Genomic DNA, 7,016 nt, shown 5'->3' on the forward strand with positions numbered 1-7,016 from the left:
TTACAGGTTTCTAACATGGCGTACTCTACTTTACAGGTTTCTAACATGGCGTACTCTACTCTACAGGTTTCTAACATGGCGTACTCTACTTTACAGGTTTCTAACATGGCGTACTCTACTCTACAGGTTTCTAACATGGCGTACTCTACTCTACAGGTTTCTAACATGGCGTACTCTACTTTACAGGTTTCTAACATGGCGTACTCTACTTTACAGGTTTCTAACATGGCGTACTCTACTTTACAGGTTTCTAACATGGCGTACTCTACTTTACAGGTTTCTAACATGGCGTACTCTACTTTACAGGTTTCTAACATGGCGTACTCTACTCTACAGGTTTCTAACATGGCGTACTCTACTCTACAGGTTTCTAACATGGCGTACTCTACTCTACAGGTTTCTAACATGGCGTACTCTACTTTACAGGTTTCTAACATGGCGTACTCTACTCTACAGGTTTCTAACATGGCGTACTCTACTTTACAGGTTTCTAACATGGCGTACTCTACTTTACAGGTTTCTAACATGGCGTACTCTACTCTACAGGTTTCTAACATGGCGTACTCTACTCTACAGGTTTCTAACATGGCGTACTCTACAGGTTTCTAACATGGCGTACTCTACTTTACAGGTTTCTAACATGGCGTACTCTACTTTACAGGTTTCTAACATGGCGTACTCTACTTTACAGGTTTCTAACATGGCGTACTCTACTCTACAGGTTTCTAACATGGCGTACTCTACTTTACAGGTTTCTAACATGGCGTACTCTACTTTACAGGTTTCTAACATGGCGTCCTCTACTTTACAGGTTTCTAACATGGCGTACTCTACTCTACAGGTTTCTAACATGGCGTACTCTACTTTACAGGTTTCTAACATGGCGTACTCTACTTTACAGGTTTCTAACATGGCGTACTCTACTTTACAGGTTTCTAACATGGCGTACTCTACTCTACAGGTTTCTAACATGGCGTACTCTACTCTACAGGTTTCTAACATGGCGTACTCTACTTTACAGGTTTCTAACATTGTTGAGTGAGGTGATCTTGATGCAACTTATTACTTGTGCATATCTTGTGACATTTGTATATCTTTTTGTCATAGGTAAAAGTAGGATAATTTTAATGAAACAGAATAGAGTGTGACTGCTCATCAGGGTAAAAGCTGACCAGAGGAAGGGGAAGGACCTTATATGGCCATAGGAAGGGGGTTACCGGGGTTCACCCGTGCAGGTGTTCTGGGATCATAGGAAGGAGTAGAGGAAGGGGAGAGGATTATATGGCCATAGGAAGGGGGCTACCTGGTCCCCCCGTGCAGCTGTGCCTTTTTCACTCCTCCCTCTCTTCCAAGTCTCATTGGTCCTCAGATTACTATATAACAGCTCGTTCTGAGCAGGACAAGGCCTTTTTGGGCCGCTTTTTGCAGGTACTACTATATACTCTATAGTTAGTCACGCTCTGTTCCAGCACACTCTATCTGTCCCTTTAACCATGGAGGCAGAAGAAAAACTTAGAAAAACTTTGTGAGTCCAAAATACTCTGAAAGAATTTTGACTTTGAAGAACTTAGAGGCAGAGTCTTTTAAAACACTTCTTTAAAACTCTTGAAACACAGATGACTTGGTAAAAATCTCTAAAACTTTAGATGGGGATTATTAGAACAGGGGTCTGATAGAATGGTGATTGGAATTAATGGAGATTGGGTTGAGACAAGATCTCCCATTTACTGACTGGTGTCGTTAACAATCTTCCTTAAGTCCTTATCATTTTTACAGATTCAGTGGGATGTTAGATAGGGCTAGAGCGCAAGTTTAAAATCGGAGTGCATGCATAACTCTGGTCTTGTGCTTTGACAAATTGTGAAAAATACCAAGTTAACATCTACTAGGGGATAATGAGCAAATACTCCGTTTTGATGAGTTTATAGGCATATAACCTCTTTTCATTTCCTTTCTTGTCCATTTTATGTAATATTTCTATACTCTCTTGTATTTTGTAAATAAAATCCCTTAAAATGTTGTAAAGCCTCAGTTTGAATTAGTTTATAGCTGGAACAGAAGGACTTTAGGTATAGGTTTTTTCTACAAAGAGATCGTTTCCCCCCCGGGGAGGTAAGTACATTGACTCCACACTACGGCACATTACTGATTTAAAACAAACACAACCTCATAACAAATACCTTTTTTATCAAAGAAAAAGAATTGTTTTTAATGGCTTCCCAGGTTTAACGCGTGTAGTTGAATGCTGAAAATAGTATATCTGTTCTATTTTATAGGAGGTGGAATTAATAAACATCGGGTACATAAAAATTACAGTAAATAACTTGTGAAAGATATCCTTTGCCTAAAATAGGGGAGTGATCATCAGGAGCAAATAGAAAGTGTTACATTTCACACCTAAACGAGATTCCTGAAATAGACGAATACGTTTAGAAGAATTGAAACGCTGAACACAGTGGGTTTAAGTAGGACACTTTTATTTATCTAAGAGAATCCCAAGGCAGTCTAGTAGTTAAGATCCCGCGCGCTCACCTCCTGGAGCCCGGGTGAGACGCTCAGCAAAAGCCGTGAGAGTAGGGGAGCTCTTTGATGGTAATAAGGGTTGTAGTTAAGGCATTGTGTTACAGGTTAGTTAATGCAGGTTTAATAGGACATAACTAATAAACTTAGATACTAGCTTTTCATTACAGATCAGACTTTGGAAGTCGAGATCGTAACATGGCGCCCGTTCCGTGGGGCTCGCTGGAACATTGTTAGTTTTGTATGACTGAATAAATAACTGTTTTATCGGTAATAGGAATAACTTTGGGAAGCGGGCTTAAAATACAAGAACCGACTCCCGTGAGGGAAAGATTCTTTATCAACCGGCGAAAACAAGCCGAGGAAGCAATTGCGGTCTGCCAGACTGGGAGGGTCGATGTTTAAAAAGGGGTTTTTAATTTTAATAAAACAAATTGAAACCCACGAACCGGCTTTTTGGACAGAGGTTCTCGTAGTCTGCTTTGCTCATTCTTAGTAAACATACCTTATAACAGGAGGCAAAATACATTCTTTCTTTAAAAACTCGGCCGGGCTTTAGTTTGTCTGAGAAAAATGGGAAGTATGGTCTGTTAGGTATAGAGAACGGGGTGAGTGGAAAACCACACTGTGAGTAAACGATACTCAGGAGCGGACAGGATAGTGATTTAGTGGATGAGACAATTGTGTTCTGCGTACTAAGTTTAGGTGGTACTGGTACTTGTGGTCATTAGATTTTAATGATCGAAGTCAGGCAATGGGATATATTTGTAGCGATAAATATATTACAGTTCCCCTTTTAACTGATTGTATCCATTTTGGTGATCTCAGACAGTGGTGATTTTCTAGGTATCCTGATCAGCTGCCGTGAAAGAAATAGGGACCACGAAAGGACAAACGGCTTGAAACTACCATATTTACATTAAGGGCTGTTAAGCTTTTAATTTATACACGTTCAATTTTAACTGTTTTAGTGGCTAGATTGTAGCTTACTTAACAATTAAGGATGGATGCATAACTCTGTATAGTCTGAAGAGGCAAACAGAGAGAGAGAGCCTATACGGCTTCCACAAGAGGAGAGAGAAAACTCTTTAAGAATAGGCATAGATTTCTTAAGTTAAATCTTGTGCTATTACTGAGCTTTAAAAATACTTTTTTCTTACACGAAACAATAGTAGATTTTAAAGTTTCTACCTATTTAATGGTAGACATAGTTTTACATGGTAAACTAATAGGACTTACAGCCTTTGGAAACCATTATGATACAATAAGTTATCGTCTAATAGGGACTTTCACAATATAATTTCACTCAACTGTAGCATTAATGAACAAGCTAAAGTGGAAGAGAGGGTAATTCTTCCTTTTCTCCTTCTCCTCTGTGTGTATCGCCTTACATGCAGTCTACCGGCGCGTCTTTTTCACGTCTTGGCGTGAAACCAGGCTGTGAGTGCAGCACCCAGAAAGTCACAAAGAGGGGGAGAAGAGTTAACAGCTATTTCACAAGGGTTTTCTAAATTGTCAGAAAAATGCAATTCTAGAATAGGACCACAGTGAGAAAGTTTTGATCGCCTTTTGCCTTTAAAACGTATTAGGTGCAAAGGTAGATACAAGTCCATTTGCGCATATGACAAGTAGCTTTTGATGAGACATTAGGAGCGCACCGCTGCTCAGAAGGCTCAAAAATCAACTTTCGACAAATATGGGGTAAACTAGTCTTATACGAGTAAGTTATTGAGTCCATCCGCTGATTTAGATGGTGATAAATGTGTGATCGATGGGTTTTTAACATTTAAACAAACTTTTACATTTTGTAAACGGGACAGCCACGGCTCTCACTTTAGAAAGTGTGATCCACAATAAAGTTAGCACTTGAGCAAACGGGGCATTTCCTTTGCGCCTTCACATTAAAAAGCATGATTAATAGCAAACGTAAGTAGGCTTTTATTTTGAAGCAGATATAAACAGGAATATAGTTTTTCACATGAAGCGCAGATAGGCATGTCTTCTGTTTTAGTGGATTTAAAAATGGTAAAAATAGACAAAGCTTTCCATTTACACTACTAGGCTACTTGCTGCGCTCACACTAAAAACCTCATGAACGTTAGTGGGAGTCTTTCAGGCATTTATTTTCATTAAGCATTCGTAGAGAAAGGAAAATGGTTTTTCAGAGCAAAGAGAAGAGACGGCTCTGAAGCTTTAACAGCGAGTCAGTATAGAAACAGTTTGAAATTAGCGCAGTAGAACTACTCGCAAAATATTCTCAAACAATCCTTGTCATTTAGTCTACAAAGGTGAAGTAATCTATTTAATATAGGTTTAAGGTTTTATGGTTTGGGTTTTTAATGAGAGAAATAGATGTTCTAAAAATTATTGTTAAAGCAGTCAGACAGGATAGTCAATTGGTAACCGAGAAATAGGAATAGAAAGGCCTAAATATGGCTAGAAAACTTTGATTTTACATCAAGAGTAAGAAAATGCACACACCAGAGTAACCATTGAAATGGCCTCGATAAGTTACTCCTTGGTGCACACATTTTGTAGAACTTACTGAACACATATAAGATGTGGTTCATTTTAAAAGAGAACTTTGTTCTCATTCCGAAATGCACATACAACACAAGAGGTAAAAGAGTCAACACTGTGTTTGGTTGATGAGTTAAAGATACGACTGAGAATACTCCTTTAAGAAATTAAATAAAGTGGAGAAACCTTATCTCATTCTTCCTTGATTCAGTGTTGAACCCTTTTTAGCTCAATATACATTACACAATGCCGTGTGGAATATTGTCTGCCCCGGGGAGAGATTTTTATTTTTATCTTATTTAGATGTTTAACACATTTGTACATTTGTTTTGATCTCAGAGTGTGAAGAGCAGAAGTAAGCGTGGGTAGAGAACTTGTGCAGTTTTCCCACAGACCGTGCCTGGGAATTCACACCTTAGAGAAACAGGAGACCATATAGTAGCCATAAAAGTAATGGTCCTAGTTTACGGCGTCGATCCTTCCTTCCACACACTCTGAGATGATCTCTGAAGACACAGCTGGGGCTTGTGCTCTTTGAGTTTAAAACTTAATTTTTTATATTTTGCCTTCACTTTCTTATAGTCTAGAAGATCGTTCCTTCTTTTCGTTTTTATCTTTTTATATAATCACAGTATTCTCTATCGTAGAAGGTTTTTTTTCTCTCAGCTATTTTTTTTTGTTTTTCCAGCTGAGCGTGAAAAATGAAATTCCAAATAATATGGCTAAATCTTTAATTTTATGTTTTATTTAGAAAAGATTGGACTGGTAACCTTGTTTTCGCGGCTTTGGTTGGAGTTTAGAAAACATATGGGGGGTTTAGGATCTCCGGTCCGACGGCCCATTGTGAGGTTGGCTGGAGCACCCGTTAATCTTTATTTTTGCCAGTCCAATCTTTCTCTTTTGTTTAATTCAAGATACGACAGGAAAAAACGTAGGGGGTTATTGTTTAGCACGGGTCAATTTTGAGATTTGTGTCTATTCTGGCTTCCACGGCATGTATTCTTTCATATTAATGTGAAAGAAGGGACCAAAAATAAGCGTTTTAAATGTTTATTTTACTATATATTTTATTTTTATTTTTTTTCCCTTGCGTCTGAGTTTTGCTACAAGGGTTTGCCAAAAGTGAGCATTTTAACGTAACATACAGCAGCGCGACCGCTGTCTGACTCTTAATAACCATGGTACTGTTAGAAAGCTCTGTATCTCAAGTATAATCTTATCGAATCAAAATATGGACATTTGCTTTTGATTAGTAACAAATAGTGAAAGTGTGAGGAGTGATTTGGTGCAGTGAGCGCAACCTGTTTGGCTGGTGCGCATATGATTTGATTCGCCAGAAGGCATCACGGGACCTGCTCTGGTTGCCGCGGGTAGTTTGAAAATCACAAAATAAAATGGTAAAAAACACCGAAAATATTCCAAACTAACACAAAATAAAGACTGATTTATGTGGATACGGACATTAGATGATTGCCTTTTGAAGGGGAGAAGTGTTAAAGACATGTAAATGATTCCGATCGATCACGGCGGAGAGACACAGTCTAATAGAGCATGAGAGGGGGAGAAAGAGGGGAGAGTGCTGCGGCTACAGCCACAGTGGCTCGTAATGAATGTATCACGTTTTAATTAGCGTGTGGATGAAAATGTTTGTTATGCCATAGCATAGTTTATATGTTAAGCAGCGGTGTTGAGGGGTATGGTCCTAATTCACTAAATTATTGTAGATAAAATCGGTGATTACCAGTAGAATTCACGTTTTTATTTTTATTTTTTATTTTTTTTTGACGACAGTTTTCGCTGATCAAGTTTTCCAATACTCCGAGTCTGAATAAAGTGTCTCGGCTTCTAAACCACTGGCATCTACTAAACCTCCCAGTTTAAATTCATTGTCCTATTTTAAGAGGTTTTTACCCAAGCATTTGTTTATATATTGTTAGTTTGATTTATGAGACATTTTCCTCCTGAAAACATGCCAA

This window comes from Ammodytes marinus, assembly GCF_949987685.1.
Source record: "Ammodytes marinus genome assembly, chromosome: 3".
Taxonomy (NCBI): Eukaryota; Metazoa; Chordata; class Actinopteri; order Uranoscopiformes; family Ammodytidae; genus Ammodytes; species Ammodytes marinus.